The 26,919-nt window shown below is 47.6% G+C and overlaps 1 protein-coding gene across 10 annotated transcripts in view; it reads left to right on the plus strand.

Moving 5' to 3' along the window:
- Positions 1-652: 652 nt before the first annotated feature.
- The window catches only part of Syne2 (spectrin repeat containing nuclear envelope protein 2), a 313,636-nt gene continuing 287,369 nt past the window's right edge, over positions 653-26,919 (plus strand). For 9 of the 10 annotated variants that reach the window (XM_039113258.2, XM_039113264.2, XM_039113263.2 and 6 more), the window contains exon 1: positions 692-829. The gene's annotated coding sequence lies outside the window, so the exon portion shown is untranslated. Of the gene's footprint in view, positions 830-26,919 lie in introns of all 10 variants that reach the window. The other variant, NM_001427326.1, reaches the window with a different exon arrangement.

Below are 26,919 nucleotides of genomic sequence, written 5' to 3' on the forward strand. Positions count from 1 at the left end.
GACTTCAAGAATCTTAATACTGTAATAGCGGTTCGGGACGAGAGTGGGAGTGTGGTGATGTCATCCTGAGTTCACAGATTGAGTAATTAGCTGGAAAATCCAATTGACACCTACAGGACGGATTCCCAAGGACCCACTTTCTCCTGAGGGTCGTTGTTTGAGGCGGCTCTCCACATCCTATCCTGCAGAATGCCGCGCGCGCGCGCGAAGGCGGGGGTGCTCATTAATCTGCATTGTTAAACAAGCACCTCCTTATCTCACCTCCGTAGGTGTCGTCGAGGTCTGGGCTCCTTGACACTCTTAAGAAGCAGATAGAAGCTCACGTTCCTCTAAGGTTCCACCTGGGTTTAAAGGCCGGATTGCGGTCCGGTCGCTGATTTGTAGATTCTAGGCATCCACCCACAGTGAAGAAGTGAAACCCGCCTGAAAGTGTTCTAGGAGAGTCGGCTTCCCCTTTGTCTCCAGCTGCGGGTAGGCATAGAGGCAGAGGCTGGTGAACCTGCATTCGGAGTTAGTTCGTTGCTCCAGCCACCTGCAAGGGTCTGGAAGGAGGAGGGAAAGTTGCGGTGGCCGCGGAGAGGCGGCTCCGCCCCCAGTGCGCTGCTCCGGGCGGCGGCGAGCGCGGGACTGGGCGGGCCGAGAGGCGCGGGGCGTGGTCTGCAGCCTCCAGTCCAGAGCGGAGCGCGCTCGGCTGCGCCGCAAGCCTTCGGCCGCACGGAAGAGCGAGCGGGAGAGCGATCGAGGGGCGCCATCGAGGCAGTGAGGCGAGAGGGGCGCGGAGCAGGGCGGGTCGAGCTTCGGCCCTCGCCTCCCGGCGGGGCAGACATCGGTGAGCGCGGCCGCGGGGGGCCCCCCGCGCCCTAAAGCGCCCTGCGAGAGCGGGAGGGCGGGGAAGAGGCGGGCACGAGCCCAGAGGAGTCCCCCGAGCGCGGCGGGGAGCCCGGGGGCCCACGGGAGTCTCCGGATGCGGGGCTCCCAGCCGGGAAACTTCACCCGGGCGGGGCGCGCGGGGCGCGCGGGGCGCTGTAAACTTAGCGGCGGGCGGGGCACCCCGGGGATCCCGACGAGCGCCAGCGGTTGGTGTTGGTGTCCCCGGCTTCTTTGTGTCACCTCCGGGCCCGGCCCGCGGGTGCACCCGGCTCGGCTCCGGGGCTCCCCGCCGTCCCCCTAGCCCTGCCCAGGCGGGCGCGCTCGACTGATTGTTTGCATTCCTCGCGTCACGCCTGGGCGGGAAAGATTTTGAACCGGGTTTTAGAACAGTGAAGCTGCGGCGCAGAGATTGCAAAACCACGGGCGGCGGGAGACTAGCCCCGGGGACCGGAGAACCTGCAGCCGGGGCGCACCACCGTTGCACAGGACGCTGGACCCTTGCATTGGAGGAGAAGGGGCGGGTGCGGCGGCCCTGAGCCTGGGCAGGGCGGAGAGGGGGCGCTGGGACCGCGGGGATTATAATTCCTTTTTGATCGCTTGCGGTCTTTGTTGTCTGTACGATTGCCTTTAGGGTCTGATGGTAGCACCTGGTCCTCCTTAGGGTCTCTCTCTTGAGGTCTGAATGGGGCGGGGTGTGGGAGGGGGTCGTGGATTGCCTCAAAGGCTGCTGGCTATGGGAGCCGCTGCATTAGATGGAGGTGAAGAAGTCCAGTGTTAACACTTGCCTTTGTGGACGCGCCTTATTTCCGAAAGTTGTTTTTCCCTCCCCTAGTGGAAGGGAGCGTCGGGACCGAGTGGCAGCAGGCGCGGTTGTGTACAGGCACTGTGTAGCCCGAGCCAAACCGGAGAGGGTCTTGGTGGCCCTGGGGCTTAGAAAATGTTTGAAAAGTTTTATTTAAAGCAACTCCACCTGCTTCCCTAAAAGTTTCCATCGCTCCAAAGCTCTTGCTGCAGGTAACTGTGGCTGTGCTCGAAAGATCCCATCGCTTGTTCGGGTGGGGGCACAGTTAAACATATCTGGCCTCCTCGAAGCTCCCGTACCAGCAAACGCCAGCATGGGAGAAGGAGCATTCGGTTTTTATGGCCTAGGAGTTTTGGCGTGTTTACACGCTTCAACGCATGACTGGGGCTCCGGTTTTCTTTCTGGAAAGTTCTCAAGACTCCCAAAGGCTTTCCCTGCGGAGACTACTGTGTGGCTTCTGTCCTGCCGGTCAGCTGTCTTCTCCCCCGCAACTCCCCACCCAGCCGGGGCGGTGGGAACAGGTGTAATACTCATAAAGTTTTATTGGTGAAGCCGCTGGCAAAGTCAAAAATGAGTAAACCGTGGAAGGGTTTTGGTCTTCGCCTACCTAGTTAAGAAGCTTCCATTTTGTTTTGTTTAGATACAGGGTCTCTCAGGTAATCGAAGTTGACTTTGAGCCCCTTGTTGCAGCCTAGGTGCTGGAATTACAACTTTGAGTCACCGCTCGTGATTTAACAAGCTTCTATTTGAATTAAAAAAAAATCCAAAATTAAACCAGTTTGAATCAACTTGTCTGATACAATAAGAGTCTCTCTCTCTCTCTCTCTCTCTCTCTCTCTCTCTCTCTCTCTCTCTTAAAAAAAGTGTAAGTTTACCCATTTAGAAATTTTATTAGCGTTTCAATGGACTTGGGCTAATGGTGTTGCTGGATATCGAGCGGTGTGTTTACAGGACTGAGTCACAGTGGGTTGAGTCTGGTGTGCCCACAGTAGCACCCAGTGAAAGTTTACTGGAGGATTCAAAGCAGAATGGGTCCCCTTCAAGTAACTGCCAGGGACAAAAAGCCACTTATCATTCATTGGTTGTGACTCATCATGTGTTTTAAGCAGAGATTTTCAGTAACTTCACAAACACGCATATGTGCAAATAGGCTTGTGCAATGTGCCGTTCACGGGGCTGGATTCTGGGAGACCAAAATAATAACAAGCAGTCATTTGTGAGCTCACATATAGCCCGTGATTAACTTGCTCATCTGGAAGCCTTTCTTGAGAATGTAGGTTGCGTTGTGCTAGGTGTGGGGACTGTAGAGTGGACAAGGCAGCTGGGGTCACTTCCTTTATATACTGGAGAAAGCAGGTGGAAAATAAAATACCATTTACTAAAGTAACCGCATGTTTTGTACCTTATGTGCTCAATTACTAGGGGTTAAACTCGTGGCTTAATTTATGTTCGTCCACTGAGATATACCCCAGCCCTTTTCTCTTTCATTTTGAGGTCAGGACTTGTTAAGTGGCAGCAGGCTGGCTTTGAACTTGTTTGGAATCTTCCTGCCTCAGTCTTCCAAATAGCTGAGTTGCTGGGAGGGTTCTCTACTGGTCCAGTTTAATCACAGCATTTGAAGTGTAAATTAGATCACCTTCTACTCCTCTTCCAAACCCTCTAAATGCCCTTCTAGTTTGCTCTGATGGGCACAGACCTGGGTTGGGGGGTTGGGGGTTGCTCCTAGAGCCACACCCCTTCCGGTTTCTAGTTCTTCATCCTTTTACCCATTCCATGTCCCTTCTCTCTCCTCGCCTTGCCCAAGTGTCTTAGTCACAGCAGCAGCTTTCTGTCTGCTAACAGTCTTTGTTCTGAGATATGGTCTCTCCCCTGCTTTCCTCATTGTAGCCTCCACTCATAGCTCAATGCCGTTGTCTCAGTAACTCTCAGGTTTAAAAATCACACCCTAGCAACTCCCATTCTTCCTTCATAACTTTTGTCTCCATAGAACCTATGGTTGCCTAAGGTATAATGAATGCATCACTCTCTAGTTTATAATTTGTCTTCCTGCACTAACACATCCTTACCCCCAAGCTTTCTCTGAGCCATCTTACCCACTGCTGTATCTTCTTTCCTTGTTTTTTGAGACAGTCAGGTAGCCCAGGCTGACCTTGACTTTGCCGTGGTGGAGTCGTGGATGATCTTGAACCCATACTCCTACTTTTACCTCCCCAGTGCTAACTACAGGCGTGAGCCCTGGAAGCCTGCCTCACTACAGTATGCTTGGAGTCCGGAAGAGTGCCTGGTGTGCAGCCTGGTGTGCAGTAGGTCCTCCTTAGTGTCAAGTAGATGGAGGGGAATGATGGGAGCTGAGGCGGACTAGCCAGTGGGGTCCTGGAAGGTGACAGTGGTACCAAGACTTGAGAGGGGGAGGGAAGTAGCTTCTCATCCCCCATCCCCGTGTGTGGGGTGAGAGGTTGTGGAGTGGAGACAGGCCTAGAGGCAGATCATGCAGTGGGTCAGTGTGTGCAGAGGCCTTGGGGCAGCAAAGAACCGGGCTGCTGTGGATTTATGGGTCACTGTCGTTAGGCAGCTCTACTACTAAGGGAGTGTAGAAAGCAATGATGGAGGTCGTGTGGCATGAACAGCTATAACCCCAGCACGGTCGAGGCAGAGGTAAGAGGCTTGACTGAGCCAGAGTAAGACCCTATCTCAAAAAGTGAGGAGAAAAAAAAAAGGAGGAGAGGCATGCATGTGGAAATGGGGTGCAAATCATGCAGGGCCTTCTTGGAAGTTGCATGGACTCCCTGTCTGTACTCTTTATTTGTCCCATTTTATGGTTAAAAAACACCAGAATTGGGGGAGATTATGTATGTCAGAGCCTGGGATAAGAAACCTCTGACCCGAAGCTTCTAGGTTTCACTATTGTACCAAAGTCAAAGGATCCATCCCCATGCTGATGGATCTGCGAGTGCAGGGAAAAGGCCTGGTGCAGTGCTCACTTGCAGGGACAGTAGTCTGGAGCTTCCTGGGACTGTGGGGTGTGGTGGGGGAAGGGAAACACCTGAGTCTGTCCAGGAGTAGGACAGGCCAACTGGGAAAACAGCAGAACCATTTCCCTGCGTGTAACGGTTATGAGAAAAGTCAGTGTGGTGATATATTATTTAAGAGGTAGCATTGATATAAAATAGAGTTTATTCATCAAGACTTCACTGTGGGAAGCTTAAAAGCAAACAAGAACCAGGTGTGGTAGTCACATCTGTAATCCTAGGCCATGGGGTGGAGGCCACAGGATAGATAGTTCAGGGCCTCATAGCTAGTCTACATGAGACTTGGATGCAAAAAAACAAAGACATATGAGACCTTGTCTCACAAAATCAAATCCAGAATAATGCAAACACCGCCCTGCCAAGTCCCCAAACCAAAAAGTCCCACCTAACTTGGGAGTGTAGCTCAATGCTAAAGACCAGGTCAAAAGTGTGTGAGCTCCCCAACAACACACACACACACACACACACACACACACACACACACACACACACACACGGGACTGTGTCTGGGAGAAAGGAGTTGGAGACACGCTTTTACTATAACAATGGCTTGTGTCAAATGTCCTTTTTTCTGTTTTCACGAAATAAAAGATTGTATCTGAGTTAGTGTAAAACCACCTTTGATTAGTACCCGTAGTCTTTATGAACTTGTAGGCAATATTCTTTCTTGATTTTTACTTTAAATTGTCTGGAATACCAATATTTAGGTTTTATTTTTTTTTAAAGAGTTTAATTCTAATTTTAGTTACGGCGGTGTGTGCATGTGCATGTGAATTCTGATACCAGACTAGGGCACTGGACCTCTGGAGCCAGGGTTACAGATGGCTACACTAGGAACTGAACTTGGATCCTGAGGAGGAAGAGCAGCAAGTATTCTAAACTCCTGAGTCATCATCTCTCCGCCCCCCACCCCCATATTTTATCATTTTGGAGGGGCTGCTGTATGCTGCTCAGGTTGGTCTCAAAGTCCTGGGCTCAAGTGCTCTTGCTGCCTCACTTTCCTGAGTAGCTAGGATCACAGCCCTGTACCACCACGGTTGGCTTTCTAATGTTTTGACTCAAATGTAGATATGTGAAACTGTCTCTCCTCTGGCCTCCCCTAGTTCCCCAACCCTCCTTTCCACACAGTCACTGGAGAGTTTGACCTATGGAGCTGAACTTCTGGGATGGGATATCGTGTTATCTCTGCCTCTTTGCTGTGACTTTCGAAAGATCGCATAACCGTCTTGAGAGTCACTCATGTTGTCCCATCAGGAGAGCTTTCCTTCTTAGCATTTACGTATTAAAATTTCCATTTTATTTATTATTGTGTGTGTGTGTGTGTGTGTGTGTGTGTGTGTCTGTCTGTCTGTCTGTCTGCTCAGAGGACAATTTTCTGAAACCATGTGTCTTTCTATTTGTTGAGGCAGGGTCTTTCTAACTTCTGCTCTGCTAAGTATCACAGCCACAGGCCGGAGTGCTTCTGGGCAGTTCCCTTGGCTCTGCCTCCCTTCTCACTATGGGAGTGCTGGGATTACACGTGAGAGCACAGAATCCAGCTTTTTAGATCAGGGCTCCGGGGATTGAACTCAGGTCCTTGTTTATGAGGCGAATTGGTTTTACCTGCTGAGCCACATCTCAGCTCTTTGAAAAAAATTTTTTTTTTAAAAAGTTTTATTTATTTATTTATTTAATTTATTTTTATATTTATCATTGTTGGTGTGTGTGATGCGTGCGTTGGTTCCTTTGTGCCATGACATGTGTGGAGGTCAGAGGAAGACATGGAGTAATTGGTTCTCTCCCTTCACCTTTGCATGGGTTCAGGGGACCCAATTCAGGTTGTTAGGCTTGGTGACAGGTGCCTGTGTCCCCCGAGCCATGTCTTTAGCCCTTTATGACTAAGTTATTATTTAGAATTTTAATTCTTTTTTAATAAGATGTGTTTGTAAATACAAACATTGCATTTTTCTCCTTGTGTTTTCAGGATTGTTTGTGTATTGTTTTAAGTCCTTTATCAGATACTCAACAGAACACTCCAGACTGGACAATTCATAGTATACAGAACTTTACCGGAAGGCTAAGACCTTACAGGACCTTCTTCCTGCATTGTCCCTTCAAGGGAAGGTCAGGCCTAGTAATGGCAGATGCCACCATGGCATCCGTAATCCACTCCCGCAGGCCAAGTCCTGTGTGGCCTCTTAAAGGTCCCACCTCTTTTTAAAATTATTATTTTTTATATGGGTACACCGTAGTTGTCTTCAGACACACCAGAAGAAGACATTGGATCCCATTAAAGATGGTTGTGAGCCACCATGTGGTTGCTGGGAATTGAACTCAGGACCTCTGGAAGAGCAGTCAGTGCTCTTAACCCCTGAGCCATCTCTCCAGCCTAAGATCCCACCCCTTAGTGCTGTTGGGAACCGTACCAGTGCCTTCCTTGCATTACTTTTACAGTTACTTTTTGGGGTTCCAGTTCTGATTTATTGGTTTATTCTTTGTGGACTGTACTTCTGGTATCTCTAGAAAAGTCTCACAGAGATTTTCTGAGGTTTTTGTTCTAAAGGGTTTACAGCTGTGCTTGTACATTTAGGCCCACGAACTCTCTTTTTGCTTCTACCACGAAGTGTGATGGGGAGTCCCCTCCACCCCTGCCAGCAGTATTGACTGTTTGGAGACAGTGTCTGGAGACAGGGTTTAGGGGCATCCGTTACCAGCATCTAGGACCTAGAGGTCAAAGGACCTTGAGAGTCCTGCAGTTGGAGGGACCTCCTCACAGAGCATCATTTAGCAGAGATGTTGGGGGACCTGGACCTCAGCGAAGCCGCTCTCTAGTCTTCTCCCCTCTATTTGATTCCCTCTTTCCTCCCTTTCTATTTTTCTCTCATTACACATTTAATGAACGTATGTGTTCACGTACACCCATGTGTGCCATGGTATACACGTGCAGGTCAGAGGATAGCTTGTGGGAATTGGAAGCTCCCGGGGATTGAGTTTAGACGTCAGGGTTGGCGGCAAGCGCCTTTGTTTGCTGAGCCCTCGGTTGGCGGCAAGCGCCTTTGTTTGCTGAGCCCTCTTGCTCGCCCAAGAACTGTAAAAATCTTATTTTTATCTCTGTTTGTGGTTGCTGGGCATCATCCTTTGTGCTTAACGATTGCAGCACCTCAGGGTTTCTCTGAGAGTGGCCTAACACCACTTCCCGTGGGTTGGTGATGCTCCCTTCCCTCCCTCCCCGCTCTCCTCTCTCCCTCTCTCCCTTTCCCACCCGCTCACCACAGTGTCCTGATAACCGACTGGGTTGGCCTTGAACTGGTAGCATCCTGCAGCTTCTGCCTCTTGAGTGCGGGATTTATGGGCATAACTCACCACAGCAGCATTGTCCTTTGTGAGCTTGGCATTGTCCTTGTGCCTTTGCTTCTCGTTTGTCCTAAAGTTCGTACTATAATAATAAGAAAGATCGCCGAGTATTCACTCACGCAGTAGCCTTGGGTGCTTATGGGTTTTATTTTATTTTACTTCATTTATATGAAAGAAAAAAAATAAAGGTTTTTGTAGGTGATTAGATTTTTTTTTTCCTTTTTTTTTTCTTTTTTTCGGAGCTGGGGATCGAACCCAGGGCCTTGTGCTTCCTAGGCAAGCGCTCTACCACTGAGCTAAATCCCCAACCTCGGTGATTAGATTTTTAAATACAGTCCAGTTGATAAAGTTAAATACATTTTTGAAGAAAGCTATTAAACCCAGAAATCAAGACAGGTTTCATATAGCCCAGGCTAGCTCTAACTAGCTATGTAGCCAAAGATAACCTTGGATTCCTGGTTGCTTTTCCTCCACCTCCTGAGTGATGAGATCAAAGTCAAGCATGGGCCAACATATCCAGTAAAGCAAGCAAATGTCTAGCCTTCCCCCATTTTGGACTAGAGGGTCTATTTGGAGTCCTGTCTGTCCTGGACCTTACTTTGTAAACTGGGCTGACCTTGAACTTCCTATTCCCCGGCCTCTGCTTCCCAAGGGCCAGATTTTCAAATGTGCACTACGATACCCGATCTGAAAATCAGTCTTAAGCTGGGCTGACTGATGTATCACAGACAGTTGTAGCCAACAGAGCATCTAGGGGGCATCAGACAAGCACAACCGTTGGACTTGGGGTGCATATAGTCAAGTCCAGCGAGCACACTAGATTTCCTTTCCCCTGACAGCATCAGGAGGAGGGAGGTGAATGGGCAGAAGCAATCTATCCCAGCTGACACTGACCAGGCCCTGAGAGGCTCTGAATGATGCATTTGAAAGCATTTCTTCCCACCGGTGTGTAAGTTGAAAAGCAGCTGCTTCTAGTCCTCAGGCCAGAGAAACATCTCACAAAAGTCAGCTTCAAGCTCCTCAAGTCTGTTGATGGTGGGACTTCAAGGTGAGATGCGGTTTTCAGTCCCTTTGGAATGTGCCATCCACTTCGGCTCTGGCTGACTCTCCTCCTCCTTTTGGGTACCACCAGCATTTATGGTTTATATCAGTGGATGGGGAGCTTTTCTGTATATTCAAATCATGTGATTAGTCATTTTGTTAGTATCTGTTGGATCTGAGTTCTGGTACCAAGATGAAAATCAGTGTCCCGTTGCTCTTAGCTAGTCATCTAATGGGAGAAATTCCCGCACACCGTTGTAGTGAGGTCTGTCACTGGTCATCACTGGGGGAAAAGTGAGAGCATAGCAGCTGCTTCTCAAAGTGCAGTCTGGTACACTGGGCATGGTGGCTCATTCCTGTGCTCCCAGCACTCAGAAAGAAGAGACAGAAAGACTGTCAAAAGTTCAAGGCCAACTTTTTCTATACAGTGTGTTTCATACCTGTTAGAGCTACAAAGTATGACCCCCATCTCAACTTTCCCCCAGACAAAACAACAAGAAACAAAAGGTTTGGGAAACCAGTTTTCAGTCTACAGATCGAGTCAAACCGTGGCTGGTGGGGCCGGCAGTCTGTCTGTAAAGAAGGCCGGAAAGGCTCTCAGTTGTGTGACCAAGCCACTGGGGCAGAGGAGAAGAGGGTAGCGGAGAATTCTCTCTCTCAGCTCCTAAAGTCTGTGAGCTTCGGTTTAGAGATGTGGCACTTCCCCCCAGAGATGGAACTGAGAAAATTTCATATGGAAATTTTCAATTTCATATGGAAAACCCTAACTGTATGTAGGGAAAACCCGTGTCTGTAATCCCAGCATTCGAAAAGACTAGGGGTTGGTGGCATTCTCGCCTAACGTGTGGTGCCAAAGCCCTTGGTTCTCCTCATCCCTGCATAAATCAAGTGTGGCAGGTACCTGTAGTTCTAATGCTCAGAGAGAGGCAGTAAGGACAATGGTAAGCTCCAGTTCATCTCTGCTGCAAAGTGAGTTTGGAGTCAGCCTGGGCCACAGGAGACACTAGCTCAAAAACAAACAGTCGGCCATTAAAGGCCAGGAGAGTAAGGGCACGTGGCATCAAGCCTCATTAGCTGATTTTGAGCTCTGGAGCTCACATGGACCTGAGAACTGACTCCTGAAAGTTGTGCTCCGAGTTCCACACATGCCCATAGTACCTAACTAACAAAGATGACAACCAGGCTCCCAACCCCCTCCCCAAATGAGTCATGATGTAGGTGATCAAAAGTGATCAAAAATTATGTCTGGTCTTAGACCAGTAGTAAATTGAGTTTTTTGAAACATTTAATTAGAAAGATTTCTGGGCTAGAGAGATGGCTCAGTGGTTAAGAGCACTGACTGCTCTTCCAGAGGTCCTGAGTTCAAATCCCAGCAACCACATGGTGGCTCACAACCATCTGCAATGGGATCCACTGCCCTCTTCTGGTGTGTCTGAAGACAGCTACAGAGTACCCACATATATGAAATAAATAAATAAATAAACCTTAAAAAACAAAGAGGAAGGTTTCTAATGTTCCCCAAAGCAGAGATAACAGTGAATGAACCCCATTGAGCCATTACTGGTACCCGTGATGACCAAACTTACCATCTTCACCTTTCCCGGGATGCCGGAGAGCATTGAGGTAAAGTCTATATACGGTGTTGTCTCTCCCGTAAGAAACTGGGTCTTACATTATTTGGCTTTTAGGATGCTCGAGACAAAATTTGAATGAACCATGGATACTTTTCTTTAGAGCTCACTTGTACAAAGACGAATAAAAGAAAACCAGTGTGGCCATATATCTCTACCTGATTAGCATGATAAAGTCATTGCAGGTCAGCAGGCTTGTCATCACCCTGAGTGTTATTAAAACTTTATGTACAGCAGTATTGTGGTAACATCTAGCACATTCTATTTAAAGATCATATTTCACAAAAGTACGATCTCTAACCCCCCCATCCCACTAAAATTGAATTGTGCTTGCAGGGACACTTCTAATTTGAAAGGCAGGTTTTGGGGAAAGGATGGGTATGAGAAGGTTTTTTTTTTGTTTTTTTGTTTTTGTTTTTGTTTTTTTTTTTTTTTTGGTTCTTTTTTTCGGGAGCTGGGGACCGAACCCAGGGCCTTGCACTTCCTAGGCAAGCGCTCTACCACTGAGCTAAATCCCCAACCGAGAAGGTTTTGAAGGTTTGGAGGGCAGAGTTTTACAAGTCAATTAAGACTTCTCAGGACTCGTTCCAGAAGTTCAGTCACCTCATTTGGGCTGAGGCTGTGTAGCTCAGTGGTGGACCTGTGCTTGCCCCATGTGGGAGGCCTGGGTTCTAGCCCCAGAACTAAAAGAATAACAAACCCGAATCAAAACAAACCACACTGGTCTTAGTGTCCCGATGTGCAGTGTTTTCTTCAAGGTTATAATAACATGGTTTGGCAGAGACCAGCCTCTGGGGTGTTTAGTTTTGTGGGGAGAGAGGGCAGAACTGATTTGTACAGGGTCTACCTGTTTTTCTCAGGCTCAGACATCGAGTGTGGCATCGGGAGGGCAAGGCTGATTTTATCACCTATGACTAAGATCTTCATGCTTAGCCGCTTCGGCGTGAGTCATTAATTAAGGGCTCATACCACAGGAGTTAGCTAATTCTCACTTAAAAACACTCGCTCAGGAACAGGGCCAGCTACAATTCAGATGACCACCTTCAGGTTCGACTCTAAAACCTCAGACAACGTCCAATCCAGTTATCCGTGGATGAAATCGGTGTGGGATTTATTTACATCAAACACCATTTGTGAGCATTCCCGGGCCCCTCAGATGGATACAGAAACCCTTGACCCAAAGGTCTGGGAGGTGTGACCACTGTGTTGTTGGGTACACTAATGCATGGCAAAACTGTTGGTTGACGAGTTTGAACTGCAGGTTCAGAAAGGAAAGGAGAAGTTGCAAAGGAGGCATGACTGTAAATTCTGTTTATAAAGTGAAATGTGTGTTTATTTTCTGCACTTCCCTATTGGCAGTGGACATGGGTCCCTGGCATACTCCCATCAAAACATCCTTCCTAGTCCCCCGTTTGCTGTTATGGAGGAGGAAAAGTTTCCCCTGTTAAGATATAAGAGCATACCCAAGGGTTTTAAAAGAGAGCTTGCCACCTTCCAGGCCTGGTGCTTGCTTTCTCATTGCGGGGGAAACTTCACCTCTGTTGGGTAATAATTAATTTTATGATTTGTTTCCTCAAGGATGGAGTGTTTTCCCCTCTGGCTTGCATGAAAAGCCACTCCTCCTGGCTGTTCACCCCCGCCAGCCAACAAATGAGTTAGCAAGGTTCTTTGTGGGTGCTGTTCCTGGGAGTCAGAGGGAGAGCCGGCTTTGTCTGTCTTTGAGTCATCTCTGTGTCTCACGGTTGGCTCTGTGTTTTCTTAGCAACTGCCGCAGATTTCAGGTCTGAGCAGGGAAAGCATGTTTTGAAATGACCTGGCATACTCTCTCAGGAACTACGTACATGCCTGTGAAGCCTTGTAAACATGTACTGAATATACTGGAAAGAATGGAAGAATGAACATTTTCCCCCGCCCCTATTTCTTAAGCAGTTTCTGTTCTGAATTGTATGTGGGGGGAACCGGGTGGGCGGGAGTCAGAGTAGAAAGGGAGAAATGAATCCTGGGCACTGTCAGTCTATAGATGCCCCAGGTCAGGCACGATTGACTGAGGTCTTCAACACATGCTGAACTCTGCTCCCCTGTGTCACAATTGATCTCAGAGCTGTGACATTAAGGAACTCTGGTGCGGTGGGGTTGAGAACGTGGTCCCTAAAATCAGTTCAACGTTGGCTCAAGTCCTGGCTCCGGCCCTTAGGGGCTGTATCACTTGGAGCAGAGGAAAGATGAGGTTAAGGGACTGCCTCTTTCTAGGGGCTCTGAGTCTTAATTGTGTAAGGCGGGTAACAACAGCACAGTGCCTACAGAGCATGGGTCCTAAGTCCTCGTTACTGCAGGCATTACTGTTGTGGCAAACGCCTGACCAAAGGGGAGAGGGTTTACGGTTTGAGGGAATACAGTCGGCCCTGGCGGGGAAGGCATAGATGGCACTGGTCATATCGAGTGCAGCCAGGGAGCAGAGCAGACATAGAGAAGAACACTGCTGGTGATCAGTGGCCTTTCTCCCCTCAGCACCCCCTTTAAAGACAGTCTTGTAGCCCATGCAAGACTTCAGATACGTTGAGCTCAGCTGAGCATGACTGAACTCCCGACTTCCCTGTGAACTCAGTTTTACCTTTCTTTCCTTCTCCTTCCTTTCTTCCTCCCTCCCTCCCTCCCTCCCTCCCTCCTTCCTTCCTTCCTTCCTTCCTTCCTTCCTTCCTTCCTCCGCCTCTGTGCATCTTCTGCCTTCTTTTTCTCTTCCTCTTTCCCAGCCACCACCTACACCTCGAGCTTCCTTCCTTCTTCCCTTTTATTCAGTCTAGAAGTCCGTCTAGGAGCTGGCACCAACCCCATTCAGGGTGGATCTTTCCTTCCTCTCTAGAAACGCCCTCACAGACAACACTCAAAGTTGTGCCCCAATGATTCCCCGGGGCTCATAATCCAATCACATTAGAAACAATAACCATTCCATTATGTTGAATTCAAGGGTGCCATGCTCAAGTGACAGATGTTTGTGGGCATCCGAAACAGAGCAGACGTGGCTCTGGATACTTCACTGAGTAACTGGGGAAGGTGGCCAACGAACAAGTCTCCACAATGTCTCTGGAATGGAGGACCGGCTGGCTGCAGACAGGCACAGCGCTGTGGGTGCACCCGGCCAGCTTCTGGGAGGCTGGAGCTAATTTTAATAGCATGGTCGAGCTGTGTATGTAATTGGCCTATAATGGCCCACGAGGGTTTATGCATAGGGAATGGGAGAGTACATTTCACACTGAAGGGAAGGCACAGGTTCGGGGCAGACTTTGGTGAGGGAGAACACAGGAGGTGTAGGTGGCAGTTACTTTGGATAATTTGGATGGGTTTGGCTCGCAGAGTGTTCGGATTATATCCTGATAGCCAGAGGGAAACCAAAATGGCTGATCGGTGTGAGATGTTTCATGAACAAATGTTCTAAAAAGATGTATCAGAGGAAGCCGGGGATATCGCTCAATTGCTAGAATGTTTGCCCAGGATACTCAAAGCCCTAGGTCAGTCCCCAGCACCACGTCGGGTGGCTGTGGTGGTGCGTGCCTATAATCCAAGAACCTAGGAAGCAGAGGGAAGATCAGAACTCCAGGATCAGGTGTATCCTCAGCTACATGGAGATTTTTAAGGCTAGCATGGGCTACAAGAGATCCTGGGTCACATGAGACTCTCTCTCTCTCTCTCTCTCTCTCTCTCTCTCTCTCTCTCACATACACACACACACACACACACACACACACATATGCGGGGTTACATGGGACTCTTACACGCATGTGCACACAGATAGCTATGCTAGAGGCAGGCAGCCCAAATACAGGGAGTCAGGTGAGTGAGAACAGCGTTGCAGAACAGTGAAAGAGGAGTGGAGAGGGAGGAGTGTAAAGTAGGTGCCACACTTAATGCTGAGAGGAAGAGAGAAGGATAGGGAGAGGGAGAAAAGGAGGGAGAGAGAGAGAGGGAGAGGGAGAGAGGGAGGAAGAGGGAGAGAAAGAGAGATTGGCAATGTGGCGGTCAGGTGCTTGTTGTCAACCTGACAGCTATCTAGCAGTTGTAAAAATTCAGTTTTGAAAAGAGGAAACTGGCATTGATTGAGTACAAACTCTTTCAGTTTTAAGCTAAGCACTTTCACAACATTTATATAATTGTAGCGATGAGTTTTCACTACTCTGCTTTGTGTTCCCAGCTGTTCAGTTAGAACAAGTGCACCCGCCCAGGAGCTATCTCGGGTCCACGAGTGGAAACACACACCTGCCAGTTAATTTTAACATGCCTTGGGCTGGGCACTCCTAAACCTTCCCCTGCTACCCCAGAACCACTTCCCTGAAGTCCCACATGGTTGGGTGGCTTTATCTCCTGCCACTGCTGTGCTACTGTGTCCCACTCTTCTTCCCCCAGTCCTGGAGATTCTCCCGATCTTATCTGCATCCTACATCACAACTCTCAGTGTCCTGCCCTGTGCCCAGCCATTGGCCATTGGCATCTTTATTGATAGATCACAAACCAACTGGAGACAAAGACCTTCAGCATCTGGACACCCAGATTTAAAGCATTAACACCAATCTCAAACAACAATAACAACAACAACAACAAGAAGACAGGGTTCAGGATTGCATCCCTGGCTGTTCTGTAACTTACTCTGTAGACCAGGCTGGCCTCAAACTCAAGAAATCTGCCTGCCTCAGCCTTTTTTTTTTTTAAAGATTTATTTATTTATTATATATAAGTACACTGTAACTGTCTTCAGACACACCAGAAGAGGTCATCAGATCTCATTACCAATGGTTGTGAGCCATCATGTGGTTGCTGGGATTTGAAGAACAGTCAGTGCTCTTGACCACTGAGCCATCTCTCCAGCCCCTGCCTCTGCCTCTTGAGTGCTGGGACTAAACATGTGAGCCACCCACACCTGACTTTTCACAAATTATTAGTTGAAAGCAAAACTTTCTCCTTCCTTCCACCTTTTTTCCTCCTTCTTCCTACTCTTATGCTTATTAATACATTTAATTTATTTTTATTTTTTTAATGATGCATCTATGTGAGCGTTTGTTCCGTGAGTGCAGTGTTTGTAGTGACCACAAGAGGGCATCAGATTCCCTGGGGGTGGAGCTGCAGGTGCTGGCCTGCTGACTGATGTAAGTGCTGGGAACCAAACTCTGATCCTCTGCAAGCAGCAGTCAGTGCCCTTGACTGCTGAGTCATCTCTTCAGCCCCGCAGTCACTCATGAGACAAAATCTCACTGTGGTGCTTACCTCTAAGCAGTCCTGCCTCAGCTTCTCTAGTGACGGAACTCCAAATGCGTATCATCGTAGCCCGATAAAGCATTGACCTTGGGGACGGAGACATGGCTCAGTGGTTACAAGCATTGGTTGCTCTTCCAGAAGATCTGAACTCAATTCCTAGTACCGTGGAGTGGCTCACAGTTCTAGGGAACCCAGGCTTGCTTCTGTCTGCTGCAGGTACCCCACACATGCAGTGCACAGACATACTTGCAGACAGAACACCCATACAGGTAGAATAAACATTAAGGAAAAAAACACCCAACCTTGATATTTCCAACCTATCTCAATGTTGGCTCTGTCTTCCAGCTACAAGAACGAGCGCAACAAATAAATGCCCCTCCAAATGACGATGACGATGATGACGATGGCGATGGCGATGACAGGGCATTGTTAAGTTGCCCAGGCTGGCTTTGGGCTTGAATCTAACTTACTGCTTCAGCTTCCTGCGTAGCCGGATTGCAGGCATTTGCCACTAGCCCCATCTTGTTGTCTCCCTCAGTAGAGGAAGAAACACGTGATCCTGGGGTCACATTGTGGTTGTAGATAAAATTAGAAGAGAACTGACATCCCAAAGTTTTCCTCAACATACAATACATAAAAAGTAATGAAAATAACTATGAAAATTTAAATATCCGTGGTTCCTTTAAAAACTCAATCTGAAACTTAAGTGTCTTTTAAGATTCTGTTTTCAAGACACAAACCCAACACACATGCACACACGCTCACGTGCACACACTATACACACTATGTGCCCACACTCTACACACACTACATATACACACATCATGCACACACTACACACACCCACTGAATGCACACACACTATACACATGCACAGATGCTTGCACACACACACACACACACACACACACACACACACACGGTCCTTCCCGGTTTTGTTTTCACTTTCTGCACTTTCCGCACTTACAGTGCCCTTCTCTAGAGATTATCGCTGTGGATCATTGGTTGTTATGCTTCCCTCATTTGAATGTTTCCAAACCCTCAGAGCCTTGCTGTAATTCGCCTCTCTCTCTAGACTTTGCACTTCCTCCTTTTCACCTAGAAACTTGGTGTCGTGGTTTGTTCCTGAGGTGTCATAAGCACTGGCTCTTATTTTAGTCCTCTGTTCCGAAAGCCCCGCACACATCAACTCTAACCCACTTTAAATATTCTTGGCTTGCCCGGTGGATCCTGGATGTAACCAGGGTAAGAATTTCAAAACCTTGAGCTTCTCACTTGCTGCGAAACCAGTTCTGTTAGTTAATTTGTCACAGCAGTTTGACAGGCAAATGCAGTAGTGGGTACAAGCCTGTTTCTTTTTCCTTCTTCTCTCTGCCTCTCTGTGCCTTTCTGCCTCTCTGTGTCTCTGTCCCTCTCTGAGAAGGAGCAGAGAGGCTGGAGATGCCCCTCAGTCAGCGGCTTGCTTGACTGGTGTGCGCAGCGCCCTGGGTTTGACTCTCAATACGGCATAAACCAAGCGTTCAGGGCGGTGTGGCTGTAGACATGTGGCATTAAATTTCTCTACAAATTGTGCACTGAGTGGGAGGATTGGACACATGTTGCCTATTAGGTTTCTTGCTGTAGTGGTTAAGGACGTGGCCTTTGAAGCCAAAAGCATTTGGGTTCAAGTTAGTCCTGCTAATCTCTTGCTGTGTGGCGTTGGATAAGTTCGTTAATCTCCCAGGTTCCCTAAAGCGGGTAGATGGGATGTATTTTATAGACTTGCCAAGTCACGGTTTATGGATAGTGTGTGGCTCGAATTAAATGCTGAATAAATATTAGCTTTTCCTTTACCGTTTAGTTGGTTTCAAGCAGACAACCTCCAGTTTGATCACCTTCAAGGGGGAATCCCCGGTTCTTACACAGCGGAATGCTCACTTTTATTAGCCCTGTTAGCCAGTCGAGAGAAGGCTGGTGCAGATCCCTCTTGGTGGTCAGTTCTAAGTGTCACAAGGACTTTCTTGCATTGCAGAGGTCCTTCCGTTTCTCTACATCTTCAAGCATTTGGTTTTGTGCCTACTTAGAAACAGAGTGTAGCCTGTGTAAGCGATCTTTTGAGGTTTGATGGAATTGTTCAGCAATGGGGAGAGAACAGCCTAGACTGTCCTTCCTTATCTCCTTTCTCTCCCTCCTCCTTTCTCTCCCTCTCCTTTCTCTCCCTCCTCCTTTCTCTCCCTCTCCTCTTTTTCTGAGCTGGAGATTGAATCCAGGGCCCCACGCATACTAGGCATGTACTTTACTGTTGAACTCTTTTCCTGTCCTGTGGGGCTGTGTTTCTTCTCGAAGGCTGTGTATGCAGCATGTGGGGGTGGGCTGGGGTGAAGAGAGCTATGAGAAGAGAAAAATAATCCCCAGAAACTCAAAACTCAGTTTGAAATTTCATAAAGGAAGCTGAAGCCCCTGTTCCCTTCCTTAGTCCTTGAACGGAAGGAGTCAGAAGAAATAGATGCATTATGGGAAATTTCATCTTCACGGAAAAAGATTTCATCTTCACGGAAAAAGTGCATGGATTCTAAACACTTTTTTTTTTTTTTTTTTTTTTTAGAAAACTCCCTGAAGAATTGTAATCTCAGAAATAGAAACAGATTAAGCTTGTTGTTGTTGTTTATTCGGGCCGGATAAATTTCAGATGGGGTCACTTTACCCACCACAAGAAAAAGACAGAGGAAGCTGTATGTACAGCACCTTCTGTTCTTTTGGGGAGATGGGAGGGCAGATCGGATCCTAATATGGGACTGAAAGCTGGCAAATTTGTATCCTCTGGGGGAGGGGAGGGCAGATCAGATCCTAAAATGGGACTGAGAGCTGGCAAATTTGTATTCTCCCGGGGAAACTCTGAAAAGCTCTGGTTGTTTCTCTTCAGGTGAAAAAGGTCGGCTTTGTTGGGGAATAAAGTGGAAACTCATTTGCAAGTGTTCCATCGCCCCAGGATTCCACCGGGGAATGGCCCTGACTGCTGAATTCTCCACTGGAGCACAGGATCTCACTAGATAGCTCTGGCTATCCCAGAACTCACTGTGTAGATCACAGGCTGACCTCCAACTCCCAGAGCTGTTCCTGTAATTTCTGGAGTGCTGGGGTTAAAGGCAGGCGCCATTTCTTCTGGCTCCAAATCTGTTTTTGAAGTCATTGTTTCTGCTATTGCTCCACTCAATTCAGTTCTTTTACAATATATTTTTTAATCTTTTATTTTTAATCATCTGAATGTGTGTGTGTGTGTGTATGTGTGCGCGCGCGCGCGCATGCGCGCATGTGTGTACAACGCCTTTGAGGGCCAGGAGACAGTCTAGATCTTCTGGGGTTAAAGGCAGTTGTGAGCTTTCTGAAATGGGTGCTGGGACTGAACTCAGGTTCCTCTGCAAGAGTAGTGTACGTTTCTAGCCACTGAGATGTGTCTAGTCATCTAAGCATAGCCCAGGCTGGCCCCAAAGGCACAGCATGCCCTACCTACATGTGCCACCAAGACCAGATGGATACTGATTGTCTGTTAAAGTGCTGCATTACTGACTATATGCTAGAAAACTGTGTCTGTCTGTCTGTCCATCTGTCTGTCTGTGACAGGGTCTCTCTGTGCAGCCCTGGCTATCCTAGAGCACTATATAAGTCAGCCTGGAATCAAACTCTCAGAGATCCTCCTGCCTCTGCCTCCCAAGCCCTGGCATCAAGGGCGTGCACCATCGTGCCAAGCACAGAAAGACAGCTCCTAGTTTATACCGATCACAGTCAAGTTTCTAGCTTTTCCCCCAGCTGCTTTCTTGTTAACCAGTTCATCTGATGGTGGTCTGGTCATTAGCTGAAGCTGCGTCCAGTGTTTAGATAGAACTTCCAGTTATCGAAGTGACTTCAAAGAGACGGGCTCTTCTTCAGAGGCATAGAGTGAAGGAGACGTGTAGCCTTAAAAAGGGAAGGAAGGCTTATTTGAGGGAGAAATAGTACTTCCTTGAGCTCCTAACATAGAAGCAATAACGTAAGCAATGCACCTCAGTCGGTCGGGAGAGTGCTCACTGTGCACTGAGCCTTGGGTTTGAGTCTCAGCGCTGCAAGGTGGCACATGTGTGTTATCCTGGCACTTGGGAGGTCAGTGGAGGCAGGAAGCTCAGGAGTTTTGTCTGGGTACCTCACTGACTTCTGTATGGGCCACAGAACATGGAGATGGAGAAAGCGAACAGAGGCTGATCACTGTCCAGGCCTTCTCCAAACCGTCTCTAGTTTAGTTTTTGTCACACATGGCTCCCCTTTTCCTAGACAGTGTTGACTAAACAGGTATGCATGACCTTTTCCTGTTAGCTACTCACATCCGCTTTCTGGAAGGTGGTTCTCTGGGATCTTAAGCACCAGGATTAAGGCAGTTAAATCTGCTGTCAGCTTGGCAGATGTAATCACCCTGTTCCATTGTCCCGCCTTCCAGGGCCCCTCTTGTCCGCTGCTGTATCTTTTAACCAATCACCTGCAGTAGCTATCTATGATGTAGCCATCCTTCCAAGCTTCCAACACTCGTTTTAGTTTTGTTTAACCTCCTCGAAGTTGTTCAGGGGCACCGGAAACACTGCAAAATGCTTTTCACAGTTGAGGTTGTTTCCTGCAGCACTGGCCTCCCGTGGCTGGGAGCTGAAAGTGCTGTGATTTTTCTGGATCCTGTGGGTAGAAGATAGGCCGGGAGACTGTCATTGTCACCCGCCTGAGTGATCTTATCTTGAACAATGTCGTCTAAACTAGTCTCTTCTGTGTCGGGACTGGCAGGAATGTTAGTGTGGAGAATGTTGCTTGAAAGAAATTTATCTACAGAAGCAGGAAATAATTTGAGCTTATTTTCTGAAACTGCTACTTGTGAGGAGCAAACACCGGTAGACCTTGTAAGGGCGTGGTTTCAGAGGAGAGCAAGCGTGTTGCCAAAATGGTATTTTGAGAACAAGCTGCACTTTGTATTTTAGCTTTTTAATGCTTATTTATCAAAATCAGTATCACCCCAGTGGTTCGGAAGTTCTTCCTCTTACATTTCTTGCCCTAGGACTGGATTCATGATAAAAGAATTAAAACCATTACATAAAAGATTAAAGAAATTCTGTGAAGCTAGGTATGGTGGTGCTTATCTTTAGTCCCAGCACTCTGGAGGTGGAGGGAGGAAGATGGGGAGTTTGAGGCCATTCTTGGCTACGTAGCACGTTAGAGACCAGTTGGGGACACAGTGATGTGGCTCAGCCGATAAAATGACTTGCAAACCTGACAACCTGAGTTCAGTCCCCGGAATCCAGGTGAAGGGGGAAGGAGAACAGATTCCACAGTGCTGCCTGACCTCTGTGGCGCGTGTGCTGTGCTCTGACCTCCATATACGCACTGTGGTGCGTGCGTGGCTCCTTCCCCTAGTACATATGCATCTGCACGGAGTACTACATTTTTATGGAGGAGAAAAGAAACATTTGCTGGTGCAAAGGTAATGGCGTTAAGGAAGGAAGCCAGCAGGCCTCTCCCAGGCCACTCCTTCATTTTGGTATTCCTGATCATGAGTGAAAAACAGCCTTTCAAGTCTTTGACTCCTAAAGCATCCAGGTTTAATTGGAGTGGGGTTTTACTTGTTGAGTCCCCAATTTTAACAATAATTTACTATGAGCACGCGAGCGCGCACGCGCGCGCGCACACACACACACACACACACACACACACACACACACACACACACTCACACAGGAAGTCCTTGATGGAGCTGAGGCAGAGTTCTGCTCTGTGGTAGAGCTCTGCCCAGGATGCTTAAAGGGTGGGGTGATATAATCCCTAACACCAAATTCAAAACCAAAGCCACAAAACCACAAAACCACCTAGACCCAAAGACCATGTTAATGTAATAAACCTCACTTCCCACAGGGGCTGTGTGAGCAAAGGAAAGAAGCTTGAGGAAGTCCCCTTCACTGCAGCGCCATCCTTTCTTGCCCTGCTGCTTCCTTGTACTGGAAATGGAGTTTGGGTGGGAAGAAAGGTGGTTTTCCTGGGGCAGTGGTCTTAGCTGCTTCTGTGGAATCAGGTTTGTTTAGAAGACAGTGTGCAGTGGGATTGGTGAGGGATAGGTGCTTCTGTAGCTTTGGTGAACACACACACACACACACAGACAGATAGACACACTGACTGAGTCTTTACATGTATGGAGCAAACAAAGGTCTTTAAAGTTTTTCTATGTTTAAACCCTCCCCCCCCTTTTTTTTTAATCTGGGCAGGTTAGTTTTTTGTTTGGTTTTTTTTTTTTTTTTGGTTCTTTTTTTCGGAGCTGGGGACCGAACCCAGGGCCTTGCGCTTCCTAGGCAAGCGCTCTACCACTGAGCTAAATCCCCAACCCCTGTTTGTTTTTTTTAAATCAGCTTGCTGAAAGGAACATATCTTTATGGAGGACACACACCTCTATTACACTGACCTGTAGGCAAATCTTTGGGATGTTTTTTCTTTTTTCTTTTTCTTTTTTATTGTTGATTAATGTGGGAGGGCCCAGGTCACCGTGGGCAGTGCCACTCCTGTTGTGTATAAGAAAGCAGGCTGAGGAAGGCCTGAGGGGCAAGCCAGTGGACAGCATTCCTCTGTAGCCTCTACTTCAGTTCTTGCCTCCAGATTCCTGTGTTGACCTCCTGCCCTGACTTCCCCGGATGATCTGGATGCTGGATCTGTGAGGTGAAGTAAACCCGTCCTCCTCACGTTGCTTTTGATCTGTGCTTTATCACAGCAAGAGAAAGCAAACTAGGACATCAGGGACTTTTAATGTGACTCTGGCTATATAGGTATATAAAATTGACATGCACTCCAAACATTTACTGATAATACGTCATAATGAAATTGATATTAAGTTAATTACTTGGTATACATGTAATGCTGGACCCCTGGAAGATTAACTTGTACACAGACGCGATGAACACACCTGTTTATTCTTGCATAAAGAATTGGGCTTTGCCGAGTCTTTGCTAGGGCGTAGTACACCTTCAGTGTTCTCCAGAGTTGATCACTAACTTGATTTTGTGATCATCAATGGCGAGAACTCTGCTTCACATAAATATGGCTTCTGTGCTGTTTTCAGGACCCGGGGGATTACATCTCTGTGTCTGTCCAACAGTAGCCTCTTTTTCCTCTGGCTCATGGCTCCAGTGTGAAGGGGCTGTGTTTGTGCGGATACAGGTGTGGGTCTGGTGGCTATGGATAGAGTTGGTTGTTGAAAATTCATCTACTTGTGATAGTGGATTCCATTGTATTTTTCTAAGTAAAATCCAACCAAGCAAGAAACACTGGGCCAAGATTTTTTTTTATTTTCAGAGAAGTTTGGCGTAGCCCAGGCTGGCTTGGAATTCATTATATAGCTGAGGAAGGCCTTGGACCTCTAACCTTTCTTTTACCACGCAAATGCTGGGATTACAGGTGTTTAGTTATATGTGGTGGATTCAATCATGCTAAGCAAACATCCTACCAATGGGGTTGCATTCCCAGCTCACAGGATACATTCTTGCTGACGCTGTTGGCAGTCACCTTCTCTGGATAGGGAAAACTAAGATAATAAAGACTTGATTAAAGCTTCCCAGTGAGAGGTTGACACAATAACACGGCTCAGAAGCCACTCTCCCTGGGTCCAGAGGGCTCGCTATTTGAAGATTAACATCTACCCCCATCTTGAGGCAGACACACTGAGACCTAACTCAGTTTTAATTGTTGGTCTCTGGGGATGGAAAGAGGGAACCATTAATTTGCCGGGCAATTGATTTTTCTCTGAGGATGAGAACACCAAGTTGTCAGTCACTGAACCGCCACTTTTGTTAATGAATTATATTTCAACTTGGACAACTTCCAGCTCTATTAATAGGTTATGGGAAGTCTTGAGGGAGAGAACAAAGGTACACGTGATTGTTTCTCCACATAGAAATGACAGGCTGGAGAACTTGGTGGGAAGAGTGAAGCCCTAGTTCTTAATCCAAAGGAGCCGAGGAACCTTCGCTTTCAGAGGTTCTCATTGCTCAGTGCCAGACTATGTCAGAAGTTCGGCAAGAGGATGTCTTGAGCATGGTGTGTGTAAATAAATAAGGTCCTTGTGCATTTCTTTTTTTTTTTTCTTCTTTTTTTTTGGAGCTGGGGACCGAACCCAGGGCCTTGCGCTTGCTAGGTAAGCGCTCTACCACTGAGCTAAATCCCCAGCCCCTCCTTGTGCATTTCTGCTAAGTTCATTTACCTCCATCTGGTGCCTGCCCTGGTGCTGATTAATTTCCACCATGCCGGTGGAAATGAGAGTGGACTCCACCGGTGACGTTCGCACTGAGGTAAATCACCAGATGCGTGCTAAGTGACCTGGCCAGAATTCGTGTGCTTATTCTATTAAGTCAAAAAGACCAGGTGTGGTCATGGCACACACCTTTAACCCTGGCACTCGGGAGGAAAAGGCAGGCAGATCTCTGAGTTCGAGGACAGCCTGGTCTACAGAGCCAGTTCTAGGATAGCCAAGGCTTCACAAAGAAACCCTGTCTCACTGCATCCGACCTCAAATACAAAACAGGCAAAAAGGCCAGATGTGGTGGTGCAGGAGGCTAATTCTAGCACTCAGGAAGGAGACTGACTTACAGTGGAAGGCAGCCTGGTGAGCACAACATAGCAAGTTCTCGACCAGCCTGGACTCCAAGAGTGAGACCGTGTCTCATAAAACAAAACCCAAAAAGTTACTGAGTGAAATCAAGCATTGTGTGGGTGCTTATGATTCCTGGAGGCAGGATGGTCATTCAAGGTCGTCCTCTGCTACATAGCAGGTTCTCAAAGTCAGCTTGAGGGATGTGGGACTCTGTCTCACAACAACAGACAACATCAACGAAGTCAGTATGGGGGTCAGAGAGCGGGCTCAGAGACTATAACACATGTTGCTCTCGCAGAGGACCTGGGTTGGGATTAAAGTATTCACACAGTGGCTCACAGCTGGCTCTAAGTCTATTTCTGGATCTGATGCACTCTTTAGACCTCTGAGGGCACAGGCACACATGTAGCGCATATAGATGTATACATTCATAAAGAAAACAAAAAGCAAAAGTCAAAACCCAGCAGCAACCAAGAGCTTTAAAAAGGAAAGTCGGTGTGTGGAGTTTAGTTTTGGAGGGCGGGAGACAGGGACATCTTGACTCTTTTGTAAGGAGCGTCTGTGCCTGCCTGTGTAACTCACCTACATCTGTTTTCTGGTGTTTTGTGACTCTGTCTCAGGCGTGACTTCCGGTAATTTTTAGCCTGGGCCACTAGCATGGGTGGTGTTCTTTGAGTAATGAGTGGGCGGGATAACACAGGGGATCAAGACTGTGACTCCACTTTGGTGAGTCTGGGTCTCCTTAGCCTGTACCTGATACGCCTGTAGAAGGCGAGGGTCCTGCAGCCTTCTGACTGGCCTGCTCACTAGGGTGGGTGATTGTGATGCGGGGTGGCGGGGAGCATTGGTTCATTATGTAGAAATGTTGGCTAGCATCTTCTTTATCGGGGTACCAAGGATTAAAATAATGATCTCTGATGCCAGTCACCTTGGGTTTCGCAGTATTATCTTAATGTGAAGATGAGACCGTTGTAGGATATTGAACTTAGGAGAAAAGATGTGTCTGCCTACAACTGCGTGCCACAGGGCTTTCGTGATTCTCTTCCTTCTAGGGGGAATGGGAGTCCTGACACCATACTGAGAAGTGACAGCCTGTATATTAAAGTGAGTTCACCACCCCACGCTAGGGCCAGCACCGTCAGGCCACATGGCATCTTAACCAACAAAGCATTTCAACCCTACCTACTAAGTTTCCATCCCAGGCTGTCCCCGGCTACTCTCTGGCCCAGCAGCAGCCGCCCTCTTGCAACTCTCTGCTGTGAACTCTGCTCACATTCCCAGCGTTCGTTCGTCCCTTGTGGTTATTGTCACAGCTCCCAGTAACCTGTTAAAATCAAAACTCAATAAGCTTGCAATTTATCAATCAGATTTATATCAGTAAATCCTCCCCCCAACAAAACATCCACCCAATAAACTCTGAACCAATTAATATTAATATAAACTGCCCACCTAGATAAGACAGATTGTCCTATGAAAATCCGGCCTCTAAGGTCACACAGATCTGGGTCGTCCTTCTCCTTCTCCATCTTGGTTCTTTTTTTTTCTTTCTCCTCTTTCTTCCCTCCAAAACTCTGTGCCTGCCTTACTTTTTCACTGCCCAATCACAGGCCTTACCTTATCTTGTGCCTGCCTTCACCTGCATCTGGACAACATCCTGCAATAGACAGCTCAGAGAAGTGTGGGTCCTTGTTCACAGGAATTAGAGAAGTGGGGTGGAAGAGGGCAGCACAGTCTGCTGGGGGAGGTCTCAGGGGTAGGCCTGACACCTTTAATATTGCAGGGTGACACACACACACACACACACACACACACACACACACACACACACACAAATAGAAAGAATTACATGTATTTCTTTTGTGTCATCTTGCCAGTACAATTTCGTTCTATTGACCATAAATCCCATTCTTTAGGAAGTATTTTCTTCTCTTCATTTTATTTAAAATATTTTTTCATTAATGTATTGCACTGGGTATGAAATAAAGGTTGTCAGGCATGGGGGGGGGACATCTGATTTTTTTTTGAATAGAGGTAACATCTTATATTTTCTTTGTTTAGTTTCTTTTTTCTCTTTCTTCCCCCAGTCCCACCTTTCTTTTTCTTTCCCTTCCTTCCTTCCTTCCTTCCTTCCTTCCTTCCTTCCTTCCTTCCTCCCTCCCTCCCTCCCTCCCTTCCTTCCTTCCTTCCTTCCTTCCTTCCTTCCTTCCTTCCTTTCTTTTTTTTTAAAACAGGGTTTCTCTCTGTATATAGCCTTGTTGGTTGTGCTGTCCTGGAACTTGCCCTGTAGATCAGGCTAGCTTTGAACTCATAGCCATCTCCTACCCTTGCCTCTAATGTTGACCCTCTAAAGTG

This window comes from Rattus norvegicus, chromosome 6, assembly GCF_036323735.1.
Source record: "Rattus norvegicus strain BN/NHsdMcwi chromosome 6, GRCr8, whole genome shotgun sequence".
NCBI lineage: Eukaryota > Metazoa > Chordata > Mammalia > Rodentia > Muridae > Rattus > Rattus norvegicus.